At 48.6% G+C, this 18,464-nt stretch overlaps 1 long non-coding RNA gene across 1 annotated transcript in view; it reads left to right on the forward strand.

Annotated features, from left to right (window-relative positions):
• The window catches only part of LOC121657638, a 129,149-nt gene that overhangs the window by 97,683 nt on the left and 13,002 nt on the right, over window positions 1-18,464 (forward strand). Inside the window, exons 9-14 of the long non-coding RNA XR_006013679.1 lie at window positions 787-911; window positions 1,049-1,245; window positions 4,143-4,322; window positions 9,861-10,058; window positions 15,900-15,968; window positions 16,336-16,405. This is a non-coding gene — a long non-coding RNA (uncharacterized LOC121657638). The remainder of the gene's footprint in view (window positions 1-786; window positions 912-1,048; window positions 1,246-4,142; window positions 4,323-9,860; window positions 10,059-15,899; window positions 15,969-16,335; window positions 16,406-18,464) is intronic.

An 18,464-nucleotide genomic window follows, 5' to 3' on the forward strand; every position in this document is an offset into this window, starting at 1 on the left:
ATGGAATAGTAATGAGGGAGTTTGAGAAAAGACAGGGAATATGTAACACTGAAGAGTAAAAGATAAGCCAAGCAAAACGTATGCTGCCAGTATCCCAGCAACAATAAATTCTGTGTGTGATAGGGCTGGATGAGAGAGCCAGGGACTGACAGGTCTCTAATCTCCTACCAAAAATCCTGGTCACTGGTCCCAGTGGCAGCTGGAAGGTGTGAAACACACACAGGTGTGGGGCTTTGTGCAGCAGCTGCTCCAAGAACATAATTCCCAGGATGGGAAGTGACACCCAGAGCCAGGATTGGCATCAGAACTGAGAATCAACTTCACTTCCAGCTCAGGTGGAAGTGCTGACACTGCTGATGGGCAATTCTGGGGTTATGTTTTCTGCCCAGAGGTGATGTTGGCCTCAGCCTACCTGCTCCCAAGGAAAAGGAATGGCTGGTTGCCACAGGGATCAGTTTGTCAATGTAACAGGGCCTCTGCGGACTCAAATAAATGAGAATTTCCTGTGGGCAAGCATCTGAGTGGCAGTAAATGGTATCAAAGAGAAGATCTGCACATTTTTTTTGAGGAAGAGGAGACAGGAGGCTCAAGCAGGTGGACTTAGGCAAGCTGCCAGCGCCAGGAAAGAAAGTGATGAATAGGTGTCTCGGAAAAGCCTGAATGGAGGAATAATAACCACCAACAGCAGAAGACATTGAATGAGATGGATTCTCACATCTAGGAGCTTCCTGTGTTTATTATTGATGGCACCACAGGTTTTACTTCTTTGCTTTTTGTACTTCTCAGGACAGTCTGGTGAGGAGTTCAACATGCCAAGGCAGGTGATGGAAGGATTCTGGAAGGAAAGTGAAAAATGACATAAATGAGCTGCAACAACAGCCCTGCCCTGGCAAGGAGTACAAGGAATGGAGGTAATCCTAAATGACAAAGGCTTTGTTTCCCTAGTTATCACTAAAACGTCGTGGGAAGAGTCTCAGGACAGGGCAAGTCTCTGTTTCCACAGGATTTCTGGTTAACTGACCCCTATTTTCCTTCTCTAATATCCTAGACCTGGTTTAAAGGTAACTGAACACCAAGGAGTTTGGACTAGCATATAAAAAATTCACTGCTCCCCTCTTCAAACTCTTCACTCTCTTCAAACTCCTGCACATCTTTTAAATTGGGAAATTCTGTCCTGTCTCGTCTGGTGAGGGATGCTGAAGTGGGGGCAGTGGGATCTCACATGGAGAGGAAGGCGATGTGCTGGTGAGTAATGGGGAATTTTTCAGGAAATGAATAATTTTGGGACTTTCTAAAGGTCACTTTAAGTTCCCATGAACTTTTACAGTTGGTTATATAAAATGAGAACAGAGAACTCTTAGTCTAGATAACTGTCAGTCGAGTGAGATAACCTGAGAAAGGCTCTGGCAGGTCAAGCCACTTCAGTGAGAGTTTTTGGGAAGAGACCAGTCAGCAGAGCTGCCTCCCCTGATGGGTGTCTGAAATGGAAATTCCAGCTCTCCCTCTTGCAGCAGATTTAAGTGGAAGTTCACTGCCCTGGTGGGCACCAGGATTTTATAACTGACCTCTGAGGAGTACCTGAGCCAACCTTTTGTCACCACTTCTATAAATTAAAGCCCAGGCAGAGACTCGTCAGCTGGAGTGGCTGAAGGCGGAGATGGAAAAGACAAACTGACACGTGCCCCTGTTTTTCCAGGATCTCCTACAGGGCAGCTCTGGATGATTTTGAAGTGGTTCAGGGGCCTGGTGGGGGGGGGGAGGGGGTTGTGCTGATCCTGCTGGGTTTGGATGTGGATGCTCTGCAGGACCAGGTCTGGAGCCCCCCTGGTAGCACAGCTGAGCTTGGTGGGCTGGGGCAGGGAGACTCCCACGGTGGGGAAGGCCTTGGCTCCATAGGGAATCTGCTCCACCTGCAGATTTGCAGCTCAGGAATAGAGTCAGTGCCCTGCTGGCAATGCCAGTCCAGCCTGGCAGAGCCCAGTTCCTGGAGAGACCATGGACACTTTGTGCCAGAGGGAGCATGGCACAAAGCATTCCATGGAAAGCCATGGACAACCACAGTGCTACACTACCAAAAGACTGGAATTCAAAGCAGCAGAATGGTGTTTCCCTTTGTTACAATAATTTCAGTTCCAGGTGTGTAGACTTTTTTCCTAATTCTTCTCCACATCTGCACTCGGTGATTGCCAGGGATGAGAAATGGATTGGGTTTTCCACGGTGCTGTGCTCCAGGTCAGCTTGGAAACACGGGAGATGGCAGGTTAATGGCAGTTTAACACCAATTAACAGGCCACTTTATAATAGATTAGCATTCGGAGTCTGTTCAATGGGTAATTACAATAATTAACTCTCGGAGCTTGCCTGCACTTGTGAACAGAAATTTGGTGCCTCTGTTTACTCTGGAGGAGGCCATGCAGGAGCAGGCATGGATCATTTGGAGTGCTGGAGCCAGGCAAGATGGCAAGGGCACTAAATTTGGGCTTGCTCTTGAAATGTGCTCGCAGGTGACATCCCCAGGTGGAGGGGACTCTATAAAGGACTATTTCAGTCCTGGCTGAGTGCAGCTGAGATTTAATGTGTTGCTGGGAGAGGCATCTGTGTTGCAGAACAGCCTCTGCATCCCTGGCCTTGCACAGGTGGATTTCCCACCTCCTTAGTCCACTTATTTTCAGCACTCAGAGCTGAAGTCAGACTCCCAAATAAATCCTATCCTGTTGGGAGCACTGATGGTGAGAAGAGTTTGGTAAGAAGCAGCTCCATGCTGATGCCCCAAAGAGCTCAACATCCAGCAGGACGGTGTCCTAAATTCTTTGGGAAAGCTCTGTTTGCTCTTGAATCCTTCAGGAAAGGCAGTGGTCACCTGTGGGGCTGGAATCAGGGCTTGGAGGTAGTAGGATGGATGTGCTGGCTCTGGAAATAGGTCTCTGCTCACATTGTCCTGCTGGGTTAGAGGCTGTAAAACCTCCTATGTAATTCTTGGGTTCCTGTTGAGTTGACGCATCTCATTTAATTTCACTGACCTTTTCTCTTAAATACTGTGAAATTAAATGAGAAGTGCTAAAGGTGAGCTCTAGTTGTGGTTATTTTTTAAATATTAGGCAGTGGGCAGAGCTAACTCAGCACATGTAGCCCATGTGGGTATTGTTTCACTCCTGCATTAATTAAATAAATTAAAAAAACCACTGGATCATGAGGTACCAGCCCTGGGGAGCAGATCCGAATCCCACTTCCTCTGGGGTGTGGATTTCTGTATCATCAGGAACCAGGATCTGCTCTGACAATGGGCAAAAAGAGGTTTAAAAGAAAAACTGGGGTTTTAAGGTAGAAGTATATTGCTCCGATTGTGTGGCTGGACTTTTGTAATCCAGGCTGTTCCAGGGGCACAATGGGCCGGGCCAAAAGTAATTTTGGGAAAAAGAATTTGGCATAAAAATGGGAATAATTGGGAAAGCTGAAGAAGGGTTCAAAATCCCTCAGTCCAGGCAGAGAGCTGCTGCTCTGAGAAACCTCAGCCTTGTTCAGAAAATTAGAAATTTATTTCCCTTCAACATTTATAAGGAACTTCTTTTTCCTTCTCCTGCCTGTTCCAGGACCTTCAACAGAAGGGGAACCCTCTGCAGAGCCACTTCAAACACAAACAAATCCTGCAGGGCACTCTGGGGGTGTGGAGCAGCTGTTTGAGAGCACAGCTGCTCAATGGCCTCATTGTTACTCACTCGTGGCTCTTTGGAGCCAGCCTCTCTCCGTGGTTGTATTAAAGAACATTTTCTATCCCTGAGGTGCCCTGGATGAGCTCGAGATGTCTGCAGCCCTCGGCATCACTCTGGTCCTGGGGAGGAGCTGCTGCTCCCTGGGACTCTGGGGTGTCTCCGATGGAGGAGGGGTTTGATGGGCTGGAAAAGGGGCCAATTTTAGCTGTTTTCAGCACAAATACGGATCTCTGGCACTGGGGTAATAAAGCAGTTAATGAAACAGGGAGGTCTTTGTGATGCATCAGCACTGGCCAAAGGAGTGAAAGCCAGGTCCTGGGTGCAGGGGAGCAAAGGCTGCAGAGGTGCCACAGGTCGGACATGAACCCTTACCAATAACCAGCAACCAATTAACCCTTCCCATTAATTCATGTGCTGCTGTCTGTGCCATAGATCAAATATTCCAGTGGGTTTGGGGTGCTGTCCCAGGAGGTGTAAAAGGAGGATGGATCTCAGACCTCTGAGCCCTTGCTGTGATGAAAAGCTGCAGACAAAGCTCTCCAACAAATGTCTTCATAATACTTAACATTCAATGGAGCAAAAGGAGAATAATGAGCACTGCAGCCATCCCAGGTTAGTAATTACCGCCGTCATTATTAATTTTCCAGAGCAATCTCGTCAAATGAGTCATTATTATCTCAATTCCTTAGCCAGGACTGATTGATTCTTTCTCCCTGTTGTGACTAATTCCATATAATGTCTGAGTACAATATAGAGCTATAGAGCCAGTGTAATTCTAATGCAGGATAATTCCAAATAACCAAATCCCTCGCCTTCAGCTCTGTTTGGATCTGATGCTTTATACTACTTAATTGAAATAAATACCCCAGTCCTGTCACTCCCTACTCTCCACAGCCACTGGAATTCCACTGGAGACAGGGATTCCTGTCGGCCTGGGACCTGCCCTGTGTGTGCCACTGTTGTATCTGTGCTGGCACGGAGCAGGAGCTTCACAGCACTCACAGGAGCAGCACGGTGTGGTCTGAAGGAAGCATTCATCATCCTCAGCACTTTCTAATGTTAATTTTGACCATTTTTTAAGGAAGGTTGTGTTGGTTTGTCTGTCTGTGCAGGTTTTTTTTGGAGGAGAGGCTAAAGGTGATGGTTTTTAGCTCTGTTCCATTATCTCTGTTTGCAGCTGAGTGTCAGCAGACCTGAGCATGAAGAAGTTCACTGCAAGACAAGGAGAGGGGTCTCTGTGGGGGTGGGAATGTGGTTCCTACCTCGCTGGCAAGGGTGAGGCAGAACAATTACCTTTCCTTTAGAGGAACTGGAAACCCACTCCTTGCATTTCCCTGGAGCTGGAGGGAAGGGAAGGAGGAGGAGACCGCAGTTATTTTACAACTTTGACCTTTTTGCCTCCCAGACTTCAAACACGATCAGACTGGAGAGGGAAAAGAGGAGGCTGCAAAGCCAGGAGGAGCAGCAGAGGGGCTGTCAGAGGAACCCTCAGCACTGGAACTTTTCTCCTTAGACCTGGAAGATGGGATGGTTTAGTCCTGAACAATGGGGAGGGGTGAGACACTCCCTGTCCCTGCTCTCAGCCTTGGCTGTGCCTTCCTGAAGCCAGCCCTTCCCCAGCAGCATCCTCGTGCCAGCAGGGACTGTGTCTGTGCTGACATTTAAGGATATTGGTGTAGGTTGCTCCGGGTTGGACTGGGGGAATTAAAAATATTGAATTGAACAGTAAGTAAAGGAGGATAGGTGATTGCCATCCAGCACTCCTTTATTTGTGGTTATTTTTTGAGGCAGTTCCACTTGAGTCCATTAGTGCTGAATTCAAAATTCCCTTCCATAGCCCCTGGAAACAGAACTTGGCTGTGCCCCGAGAGCCTCTTCCCTGGTGGGTGTCAGGATCGAAATCCAGTGGGATTCTGTGCTGCAGCAGGGATTGATGTTGTCCATGGGACGCAGCCAGGGGAACTGTCACATACCCCCCCGGGGCCAGCCAGCCCTGTGCCATCACCTTCCCTAATGGGTGTGTCCTGTCCTGTTCCTCAAGGTGTAAAAATTCCATCATTTCCAGATTTTAATAGGAACACTCCATAATATTTGTGCCACCTTCTTGGAGGTGTGTCTCTGCTGTAAATTCCTGCTTTTTGTGATGTTCCTCCCTACGTTCAGCCAGCAAGAACAAACTGAGGTGGTAATTTTACCTGTTACTTTTCTCATTTACACTGAAAATAACAGCCTGTTTATAGTTATTAATTAGGTATTTACTAGGCTGGAGATGCTGAAATTAAAGCAAACCTTGAACTGATGGGAGGGTCCTTTTGGGCACGTGGAGCCCAGTGCTGCAGTCAGAGGTGGCACCTTCTGTTGGCCACAGATGAGCCCAGAGCTGGTGACACAGTTGGTGCCCCAGAGCAGGAGCTGACCTATGTCCAAACCCTTCCTGCATCCAGGGATGTGAACAGGTCAGCTGGAATCAGTGTAAAACATTCTGCTAAAGGATGTATTTACAGGAAAAACAAGCTCAGGTTTGTACTAACCTGACTTGGTACAAAGAACCCCCCCCCAAGTTCTGGTATTACAACAATTTGAATATCAGTTAAAGTAAATGTAACTTCTCACATCCAACCAAGCTGGGAGATAAATCTCTGTGTTTTTATAATAAATGTTACTTTATGGCAATCACCATATGCTACCTCTGGTCCTGTTTGGAGTGTAAATCATAAAACGTGTGGATCCTAAAATGCTTTATTGTTTTTTTATGGCCACATACGGCTGCTGTTCCTTCCATTTGTGATTAATTTTTTTAATGGTTCCCCCTAGAACCTAAAAAATAATTAAAGCTAATGAATACTCTGCAGTGACAGTAAAGGAAGGAGCGTATTGCATCTCTTCTCACTCCCCAGATCTGATCAAAAGCAGGCTGGAGCTGTGAAGTTGTGACACTGACATTTTGTACTGAGCTGCCGACCACCTCCTGAGACCAAAGGATGATTTTGGGCAAGAGCAGGAATTAGAGTTTTCATTGTTTCCCAGCAATAGTGCTGAGAGGGTGGAATTAAAAGCAGTTGAAGTCACAATGTTTATTTCTTAGCGAATCCCTTTTAAAGAAATCAATCCAAGATGTGAAGGACTTTAAGACAGATTTTTCCCTTTGTCCTTGCCCCTGGATGCATGAAGTGAGAGATTCTATGAACTGGGGCTGGCCAAAATATTGGTTTCAACCCAGAACAGAGCACAGCCCCTTTTCCTTTCACAGCCTGAAAGCCACAGGTCTGTGTGTCCATCCAGGCTGGGGTGCCTGGCTCAGGGAGCTGCAGCTGCCCTGGCAGAGCCTCCCCAGTGCCATTAATGTCACCTGCCCTCCAAATCCAGAGCTGGGACCCTGCTGCCTCCCAGCCAGGGGTTTTATCTGCCCTCCAGAAACTCTTGAGTTTGATTTCATTATTTTTTCCCTCCAGTGCACTTGGGTGTTGAACTGCTGCGTGTTTTGCATGGGAGTACAGCCAGCTTTGAGCACTGCTTAAAAACCTTTAAAATTCACTTCTCAAAACTAATATTTATCTGCAAGGCTGTAATTAGAGTGTAGGGGGTGTTATTGTGTGTGTATCTGCCTCTCTCTGGGCTTCCTGCAGCTCACAGCAGCTTTGAAATGAAACTTGAGGGGAATAATTGACAACCAAGGGCTGGACAGGGGTTAAAGTGTCAGTGCTGCAGGAGAAACCACAAAGGTCCCGTTCTCTGGGGGACTGGCCAGGGCTGCAGCTGTGGGGACAGATGAAAAACAAACTCCCCAGGCAGCTCTTGGCATGGTGGCACCTCCTCCTTCATGGCTGGCTGGGAGCACACGGGGGCTGGAATTCACTGGGAAGTTTCCATGTCTGCTTTTCAGGCCATGAGTGACACTGGCTCCTCCTTCTCTTCCTCCTTCTCTTCCTCCTTCTCTTCCTCCTTCTCTTCCTCCTTCTCTTCCTCCTTCTCCTCCTCCTTCTCCTCCTCCTTCTCCTCCTTCCTTCTCCTCCTTCCTTCTCTTCCTCCTTCTCCTCTGTTGCACCTTCAACCTGTCTGCCCTCCCAACTTCATGGCCAGCTACCAGTTACATCAATAAATAATTTTCTTCTAGAACAGCTTTAATTACAAAACAAGCAAATAAAGGATAATTAAGATTTACCATCATCTGCAGAACTGGTGGGAGAATAAGTTGCCTTGTAGCTAAGTCACTGCTAGAGCCCTAAAATGGAATCCCACCTTCTGAATTCCAGTTTGACATCTTAAGCTGGATACTCTGCTTCCATTTTATGCTTTATGTTGATTAATTTCTGGTTATAAGAGTTTTAACTGGTTAAGCCAACTTGTTTTGCAAGATGAAAGCAGAGCTTTAAGAAAGCACTTTTTAATTTGGAAATACTGATTCCAAAGGGAGAACCATTTATAGTTAAAAACTGAAATGTATAAGAAAAAGGGTCACTGAAGTCAATGTCAAGGTGGTCAAACTTTGCTGTCCTGGCTCTTTTTAAAAAAAACTTTGATGACCATAAAGTTGCCATTTTCTGTAGTAGGTTCCCTGTGAGCTTTCCCCTGTAGAGTTGTACAGTATCATGAGCTAAAGTGAACCAAATTAAACTGTTGTGGCATATAAAAACAGCCAACAAAGGCAGGCAGCTTTTTTCCTGAGCCCCCTGAGATTTATTCTGACAGTTTGCAACTCGATGAAATGGATAATGGAAGTCCCTTGTCACAATAACTCAGCTTAAATGTATTGTTGGATTAATAGACTCAGTTATCCACTCTTCCAAGGAGAAAAATGACTTGTGGTTTCAGATCAGGCCCTCACTTGTGGCATCCCATCAAATTATCCAAACAGGCCAAATTCAAACTCCTGGCAGAAGCCAGGCACTCTATGAGTTGTGTCATGAAAATGAGTTTATTTATTTTTAATGATTTCCAGTTGCCATGGCAACAGCTGTGGGTGACACGCCGTGGTGGCCGTGAGTCCCCGGCTGGGTGCTGGAGTCGGGAAGTGGGACCCAGGGTGATGGATCCATGTCCCCTGCTCAGGGGCTTCTGCCTGGTGCCACCTCCCTCTGCAGCTGCAAATTCGGGGAGGGAGCTCATTGAGGATGTGATACACTTGTGGAAGGGCTGCAGGGCTGATTTCCTGTGCCGGGGATTGATGTGGGGAGTGGGAATCTACATCTGGTGGAAACAGCTCACTGCTTTTCCCTGGAGCTTGTGGAGCATTCCGTGTGGTTTACCACTCCCACACCTCTGGGAAGGCTCTCCCTGGCCTCTCATTCCAGAGAGAAGGCACACTGGCCATGTCATTCCTACCTCTCCTGTCCTTGCACTAAATAACCTCCCTCTTTGCAAGGTCATGGCTTGGTTCAGTCTTACATGAGCCAGACACAAAACCCTCACTGGCACAGGGTGCCCAGAGCAGCTGGGGCTGCCCCTGGATGATCCCTGGCAGTGCCCAAGGCCAGGCTGGACATTGGGGCTTGGAGCAGCCTGGGACAGTGGGAGGTGTCCCTGCCCATGGCAGGGGTGGCACTGGATGGGCTCTGAGGCCCCTCCCAACCCAAGCCATTCCAGGATTTGTGTGCAGGGCACTCAGGGACTCCCTGGCCCAGCTGTCCCTCACTGCACCATGAACAGGCTGCATGGCTGCACTCCCACCTTTATATGGGGTTTTCAGAGGAGTTTTGACTCTGTTTTGTTCTCAAAGCCCCATGTGAATCCCCAGCCCCTCTGCCTGCCCCAGGGTCCCAAAGCAGCGGTTCATTAACGCGGGCGGGGTGAATTACCCTGGCTCACATCTGGAGAGGGGCAAGGGGCTGGGTTTAACAGCTGGAAAGCTGCTCTGGTGTGCCATCACTGTCTGCTGGGTGTTTTGATCCGACAGAGCGTTGTGTGAGTGCGGCAGGGCTCCTTCCCCGGCCTCTCCGGGGGAAACCGTCTGTCAGGCTGCCGGGCTATGCAGCGTGAAATGTGGAATTTTGAAGTCTAAACCTCTGAGAGTTCACAGCACTCTGAGGCAGCAGTTTCCCTTCAAAGTCCCTCTCTGCCTGTGCTCAGCACCTCTTGTGATGTAGCACACGTTGCCTCCGCGGAAGTCAGAAGGTTTGCTTCCTAAAAATCTCATTTTCTCCTGTTAATTAGGCGTTTTTCCCAACGAGCCATGTGGGAGTCGATGGAGAAGGTGGGGATGTTGGCACAGCCTGGCCCCACGGATGCTGATTGATGAAACATCAGCTTTGAACACTGGATTTTCCTTCTGAAACATCGAATAAATAAGAGAGGCAGAAGAAGTGAGGGCAGGGAGCATATGTGGCATAGCTCCTTCCCCACCTTGCTCAGGTCAGTGGGGTTTCCACCTCAATGTTCCCTTCTCTGTGATTTCTTTTAAGCCTGTTTTAATAAATGCCATCTGCTACCTGCCCCTAAACCTTGCTGAATTTAAGGGGCTGTCCCTGAGGGGATGAAATCGTGCCCAGCATGAACTCAGAGCCAGGCCACTCCTCTCCAGGTGCTGGTTGTCCCAAAACTTCTCCAGACAGAAAGGGGATGAAACACAACACAAATAAAAGTCCATCAAGAGAGATGTTTTGAACTAAAAAAGGGCAGATTTGGAGTAGTTAGAAGGAAGAAATTTTTTACAGTGAGGGAGGGCAGGCCCTGGCACAGGGTGCCCAGAGCAGCTGGGGCTGCCCCTGGATCCCTGGCAGTGCCCAAGGCCAGGCTGGACATTGGGGTTTGGAGCACCCAGACGAGGCTTGGAGCACCTGGACAGATGGGTGTCCCTGCCCATGGCCTGCCCAGAAGGCCTGGCAGGGTTCTCCATGTGGCTGTGTGGAAATTGGAGCCCCCAGCACAAACGGCGATGGGAGCATTCACAGGACCCTCCCTGCAGCAGCAAAACTGCTGAGCACAGCACATCCCTGAAGCACAGGGAAGACTTTTATTTTAAACTGTGACCATGAAACAGGAAAAAGCTTCTGCCTTTTGATTTTTGCCTTTAACATGTTAAAATAGAGGCACCTGCTGCCTGCTGGGCTCATTAAATATGTCTTTTTATTTTCATAAATCACCACGGTAGAATTTGAATTATTTACTCAGTAAACTCGAGGCTACATTCATTTACGTTCTCCAAGGTTTTTGTGCATTAGCTTTGGAGCCTTTTTCTTCCCACCTTTTGTTCAGTGCCCACCTTGGCTTCCCGAGCAGGATCCCTCCCCTTGGTGACTGCAGGGGTTTCATGAACTTCAAAAGCAGCCTGAAATGTCAGGCTCACGCAGCCCTTGTGCCGCTGCTGAATTATGGATCAGAATACAGCACATCAAACACTCCAAATTATTCACTTGTGGGTCTTTGCTTGGTAAAGCACTAAAAATCCTGCATTTCTCCTTTGCTAAGATGTGGGGTGGTTGTTTTACATGCTCCAGAGTAATGTTAGCAGGGGTGTGGGGGGATGTGGAATATTTTTTTGAGGCGAAGCACTTCAATCAAAGCTTCATTCTACTGTAAACCCAATTAGCTCCAGTCTGCCAAGTCAGCTCGACTGTCTGCAAGAACGTGTGTAAGGCTATGAATAATTGCTAAACTCGGGTTTCATTCTATCTAGGAAATGCCACGAGGCTTTTGTCACCCCCAGATCAACCCCCTGCTCTTGCCTCTGAGGTTCCAGCTGAAGACACACGTTCAGAACCCATAAATGTGTTTGCACAGGGCTGTGTGTGTGGAGAGGCTGGGTGAGGAGGCACTGCTGGCTTTGCTCTGGAGCAGAACCTGGATCCTGGGCTCCCCAAACACTCAGGGATGGTTGAGCTGTTGATGGATGAGCTGTGGTGGGGGCAGGATGAGAGGTTACGTGGCTGTGCTGCACAGGGCTGCAGAACAAGCCCATTTCTGTAGGAAAACACTCGCTGTGCCCTGTGCCCTCCAGGAGGAAGGGTTGGAAAATGAAATGCTCCAACAAAACGTGTGGAAAATGGGTCACCTACTTTGGGTGAGGAAGTGCACAGGGTGTTCAGCTGAATTTAAGGTGCCACATGCTGCTTTCTGTCTGTTTGGATGCGGTTCCACAGCTGGCATGGTGCCACGGGGGAATATTGGGCTGTTCTGGGCGATCAGAGCCCTGGCTGGGGGCACTCAGGGGACTGGGCTCTTTGGGATCCTGTCAGTGTTTTCTCCCAGGTAATGAGGGACAGGAGGAGAGGAAACGGCCTCATGTTGTGCCAGGGGAGGTTTAGATGGGGTATTAGGGGAAATTTCTTCATGGAAAGAGTTGTCAGGCATTGGAACAGGGAACTGGTGGAGTCACCATCCTTGGAAGTGTTTAAAGAAACCTGAATGTGGCACTTGAGGAAGTTGTTTGGTGGTGAACGTGGTGCTGCTGGGTTGATGGACCTGATGACCTCAGAAGTCTTTTCCAGCCTGGATGACGCTGTGATGACACCAGAGGTGTTCCTGAGACTCAGCTGCATGACCCACCCAACCCCACACAGGAGAGGTGGGACATGGAATTGCCTCCAGGGCTCCTTCCAGCCCTGAGGAATGTTCTGTCCCTCCTCTTGCTTTTGGCCAGCTGGCAAACACAGGCTGCATTTCCTGAGGTGAGACAGGGTGTGACTTTTGGTTGGTTCCAACAGGACACCCCTTCCCCAGCTGCAGTGGGTTTTTCCTTCGACATTTACTTGTCTTTCTATCACGCATGCAAAATATCCCTATTTTCCCCTTTCCATCTGTAGAGCATCTCAAAAGTTGTCATGGGGGTGACTCACCCATCTCACTCACCTCAAGTTTGATGGCCTGTGATTCCTGCTAACGTCCCTCAAGGATGGCCGTGTTCCAGTGACATCCTGAAGACTCTCCCACTGCTTTCTTCCCAAAAATTTACTTTTAAATTCATTTTCCTTGAAGCCTAAGGCCCACCAAGTGATATAATGGCCGTTGGTGAGATGTGTGACGAGTTTGACACTTCAGGGAAATTTCAAAACATCAGGGATGTTTCGCAAGATTTTTATCAGTTCGGTGTTAAATGCTGTGTGTTTACACTGACACACACATTTAGGCAGGGGTTTTATTTCCCCCAGATATGGCACTGTATAAAGTATCACTGCAAGATCACTTTGTCTTTTGTAATGTCTGCCAAAAATAATGTTTGAAAAACGGAAAAACTTTGATATGAAAATATTTTTCCTACAGGGGAAGAAGTGATTTTGGCTGACTTTATGACAGCAGGTACATAAGCGAACGCCTGTTTTGACAAGCATGACCCAAGCTGCACGAGGTGGGAGTGCCAGTGTGATTCCCAGCAGCAGCAGTGGGTGCCACGCTGGGTTGGTGCCACGCTGGGTTGGTGCCACGCTGGGTTGGTGCCACACTGGGTTGTGACACTCCGGCTCCCCCTTCCCTCGGGAGTGATGCTGGTGTTGATCCCCCGTACACGGCGAGCTGCCAGCAGCTCCCTCCCCACTTACTCCGTGCGGGCGTGGCACTGAGGAGCAGGTGCCACCTGAGAATAGAACATTATCAGCAGCGAGAGGGTTCGTCTCTTGAAATAGAAGCCGCGTCTGGAGAGCTGCAAGACTCCCAGACACTGTGAAATCTAGAGGGAGATTTTAATCTTAGCTTGTGCTGTGGGATAATCTAAAAAACACATGCATGGCCCAGTTCTTTTGAAAAATGTATTGAAGTGATCACTGCTGCTCCTAAATCTGGGTGTGAACAGCAACAGAGCCCAGGCAGAGTGGGTGGCTCTCTGGGGACTCTTCAAGCAGTGTGAAGCACCACACAGCGCATGGGAGTGGAGGGACAGCCCTCGGAAACACAAGGAGTTGCCACTACTACTGGTATTAACTAGGTGCAAGAGAAGTTTTGCTTCCATTTATTTTAACTTCTGGCTGATTATGGAGTCTCTGTGTGCAAACTCCACGGATCTCAGCCGGGATGTTCAGGACACATCCAGGGCTGCCTGTTCAGAGCTATGCCAGAGGTCCTGCTCCTCTGCAAAGCCAGCTCCTGCAGCAGCTTCCTGAGGCCTTTGACTTATTTTCTGTTTGTATGGCAGTGCTTAGGGGGAGTTTTTATAATGCTTTGCAATTAAAAGGACACTTGGAGCCTAATTCAGGCTGGGTTTTGTGATGGGAACTGAATTTAATGCACTTAGTGCTCTGTGACTGAAGACAACTCTGGAACGGGAGAACATGTGGAAAGTATTTCAGAAGATCTGTATGTACAAAAACATAGGGTGCTTTAAATGCAGTTAGGGGGTCCAGCTCAAGGTTCTGCTGAAGCTCATTCGAGTGTGGCAGCTGGAAGTGATCCTGCAGCCAGGGGCTGCAGGGGGCTCAGTGGAGAAGCCCCTGCCCTGCCCCTGTCCCAGAGTATCCCAGGAGCAGGGAGCAGACAGGCTCCTGCAAGGAATGCCAGGCTCTCCTCAGATGGATTTTGCAGCATTTGATATGATCAATACATGGAGCATTGTTTGTTGGGCTGGAAACAGGAGCTGGAGCAGGGGGAGCAGGGCACAGGCAGCCCTGGGTTTGTGCGCAGGAATTCTGGCAGCTGGGCTGGCACTTGTGGCCAAATGAAGTGTGGTTTTCACTTCATGTGGCTGCTGAGGCAGAGCTGTGATTTTGGGGTCCATCAGGAGCCATGTGGGGGTTCTCTGCAGGGTGCAGAACCTGCGGGTGGTGCTCCAGGCTTTGGCTGCAGCATCCCTGCCCCTTTGGGAGGCAGAGCTGCTGTGGGGCCACATAAATGGGGACAAGGTGGAGCTCTTGGAGAGCCTTTGGGAGCATGGCAGTGGTGCCAGGGCTGCTGGCTCTGCAGGAACTGAGTCCTGAGTGCTCCAGGCTGGCCAGGCCTGGCCCTGCTGTCCCCAGGCTGTCCAAGGGGAACGGGCACGCCGTGGCCACTCATCACTTTTAATGCCTCCACTCCACTGCAGCTTAGAGCCAATTAATTTTATGAATCCTATTTGTAGCTCCTGTTCCTCCTTATATAATCCTCATTTGTTTCAAATGAGCAGAGAGTGTGCCCCTGAGATTCTAAACATACCTCTTTATTAGTTCAAACAGAAACTGTTACCTACAGAAGCTAAACTTAGCACTAATGTATGAAATGAGATGAAGAGTTCCTTTTAAATCCCCTACCAGGTGTTAGATAACAGGGACTGTGCTGGGAGGGGGAGCAGGGGACTGCAGCGTGCTGGGAACAGCACTTTATGGTCTATTGTATTTATTTCGCCAGGAAGAAATAGCTTAAACCCCAAAAAGGCAGGCAGTGGGTGGGTGGGTGGCTGCACAGCTATAAGTCCCTGTGCCCCAGAACGTCACACACACCAAGGCTGGCCTCCCTCTGCCCTCATGAGAGGCTCAGAGAGTGTCTCAGGAGCAGTTTCACAGCTGAAAACCCCATCTGAATGGTCTTTACCCCTGCCTTGCCACACGCCCCAGTGTCTCACGCTGCTGAGCTCGCTGGATGCCCCGGCTGGGCTATCGGTCTCCCATCTCCAAGATTCCCTTCACGGCCTTGGGGTTCATCTCCCAAGGATATTCCTGTACAACCTGAAGCATGAGAGAACCCAGACTGTTTAAGGTATGGAAGATTTTAATGAGCCAAGCTGGAAAATGTTCAGCTTTTCTAGTAAGAGCAAAGTTAGAGAGTGCGAGGAGGAGGGAGAGGGAGCAGCCACGGCAGAGTCCAGGGAATTCTGGCTTCGCTGTGTTGCAGCTGTGGCACCCTCCAAAATCAACATGCATCACTCCTGCCACAGGGTGACAGATTGCTTGGACATCTCAGCAGGATTTTTCTCCAAATTGCAACTCCTGAAAGGCCTGGATTCAGCCAAGTTCATTTTCTGTGCCATACCCAGAAATGAGGAAGAGCAGAGGTTCTCCAGTGGGATTTCTGCACTGGGAGAAGCAGGGCTGGGAAGACTTGGGGGTGTGGGAGAGCTGGGACTGCCCCAGGCACAGGTTTGGAGGAAGGGGCTTTTTTCGAGGTTTTTGGGGATGTATTCAGCAAGGTAATTTTTACCCTTCACCAGCCCAATCTATGCGTGTCAAAGGCAAATTCCCGACTTCCATGAACAGCTCGTCCTGCAAAAGCTGTTACTTGAATTAAGCTTCAGGAGTGTAGATGAGAAAAAAATTGCTTTTCCTCTGAGGATGTTTGTCAATTCCTCTCCATTAGGAGCCCAGCGCACTCCGAGGCAAAGATGAAAAGTGAGGATCAGATGAAAGGATGGGAATGATCACTCAGGTAACTCAGGGATGTGACACACGCTGTCACCATGGAGATCCCCCACCAGCTCTTCCCAGGCAGTGCTGGGAACACCAGGGGCACATTTGGCATCTCATTGCTCTGGGAATATTAAACCTGCCTGTGGAGTGATGCTCATCAGGCCTGGAATGGTTTGGGGTTAGTGGCAGCCATATCTTGATCAGATGGTTGGGTATTATGATTTTGAACCCAGGGATTATCCCAGGTGTTCCCATGCAGTGGGCAAGCAGGGGGTGCAGTTCAGGTGTTCTGGGGTTTGTGGCTACTCAGAAAGCTGTGGGTTTGACTGCTGGATGAAGCAGGATAACTTTTGCTGTGGCTTACCCTACATTCCTTGTACTTTCAGGTATCTGTACACTGATTTTCCTGATCTCTGACTTGGAAAGCCTCTCTTCACTGCAGTACCTGCTCCCCAGGTGTGTGGACCCAGCCTTAACAAAGCTTTGACCCAAGAAATGCAATCAGATGTAGCTTTTTAGCTTGTCTTTACAATCTCCCACCAGTGCAGCTAGGAGTTGGATGGATCCAATCTCCGATGGATTCAGGTGCATTTCCTCCTTCTCCCATCACTTCAGGGTTGGCAGCAGAAAGGTGACCGTGGTTTTAAATGAAATCAAAATGTTGCTCTCATCCTCTTGTGTCCCTAAAACAGTTTAGTGCCACTGTAATTATTAGCATTCTCATTAAGAACAGTTTAGCTAAAAACCAACACACAAAGACGCAGTGACTTCATCAGAGCGATGCAAATCCAGATAAAGCAGGTTCCTAATTCACTTCCATGCTCTGAAATAAATCCTCAGAGCATCAATTACTGTATCTCTTGTAAAGCAATTACTATCAGCCTCCATTGCTCCCCTTTACACATTTTAATTTAATCATCATTTTTGCTTTAAAATACAGGGTAAGGAGTTTCACAGTTCCTCAGGAAGAACTAAAGCAGACAACAACAAAAAACCCCTGTAAAAGCAGAAATTACTTTCTTTTGTAATCAGGTTGATTAGACTCATGTATAATCATACACAGCAGGTGGGAAGATTAACATTTCACTAATTCCTAGTGGTCATTACTGCAAGGAAATTTAATCTGCAGAGTTCACAAGGATTGCAGTTGCATGCTGGTAAAGCTCATTTAAAAGACAGAGCAAAAACAACACAACTTTGTATTCTGGAATCCAGTTTTCCTCTGAACTCTTTTGGCCTGCAGGCAATACACATACACCAGGATCTTCTACTTAATTGAGAAATAGATTTGTATTGATCAGGCCCACTTAACAAGCACATTCAGACCTGTTCCTGCTCTCAGTTACTCGGGTGGGGGATGCAGGCAGACCCCAGAGGGTTGAGCTACCTGATAAAACAGATATTTTTACAGCAAATGCATTTTTCTGTGTGGGGGCTGCACCAGTACACAACACTGAGAGTGAGTTCTCATATTTGGATCAATTCAGAGTAATTCTGCTGAAGTTGAACAACTTATTAATTTCTTCCTATGAAAACAAAATGTGACATAATTATTGTGATCAGGTTCTGCTTCACTAACCTGGATGGGGATTACTCTAAAATAAAATGCCCAGCAGCTCAGTGAGCAGGTTCTGGTCATCTGCCACTCCTGCACCTCTGATCTCTGCACTCCTTATTTCCAGTTGCTCCCAGCAGGAGCCTTTCCAGCCACGTCCAGTGCTGCAGCTCAGGGTGGTCTGGGACTAAGCTGGGATTGCTTGAAGGGACAAGTTGGGGCTCTGCTTTTCACTTGTGTGGGGTCTGGCTGGGATTGAGCTGGTCTCTGTCTCCCACGAGGGAGATGAAAGGGCAGAAGGGAAGGCAGAGCTAAGCCTAAACTGGACAGGATTTCTGAGTGGGAGGTGGAAGCAGATCCGAGGGAAGCACGGCCTGATTCCTTGTGCTGCACCTCCTGCAGATGCCAAAGGCACAAACCCATCAGGAAGCTGGAGAAGGATGGGGAGGAAGAGTTCAAACTGGGCACGTTGTGCTCAGTGTTGTGGATTTGGCTGGGAACTGGGAGCTATTCCCACAGATAACAACATCTCCCTGCAAATGAAGCAAGGGGTTATGTTCGATTGAACGTGATTGAAATCGCATCCCACAGACAAGCAGGGAGTGGGAAGGAGGGAGCCCTGAAGGAGCCCCCTCACTCCTGCCCTCCTGACGCTGGGCATGTCCCATCTTTGGGTTAAAAGGATGCCCAGGAGCCCCGTGGGGCTTCAGGGAGCACGAAGCCAACAGGACAGCGTCAAGGAGCTGACACTAACGAGGATAACAAAGTTAATGAGTCAACAACGAGGCAAGTTAGGCCATCGATACACACGGTAACAAGCACCCCTGAATCACCAGGGATCTGCTGCTGTAATGATGCTGATGTGAGAGCAATGGCCCTGAGCTATTTCAGACCACGTACACTGAATTTTGGCTGACGCTTATCAGTTTATATGCAGGGAAATTTATAGCACGGAACCGA

The sequence above is a fragment of the Corvus kubaryi genome, unplaced genomic scaffold (assembly GCF_017639235.1).
Source record: "Corvus kubaryi isolate FWS band 111438036 unplaced genomic scaffold, C.kubaryi_AGA036_p1.0 136, whole genome shotgun sequence".
Classification (NCBI taxonomy): domain Eukaryota; kingdom Metazoa; phylum Chordata; class Aves; order Passeriformes; family Corvidae; genus Corvus; species Corvus kubaryi.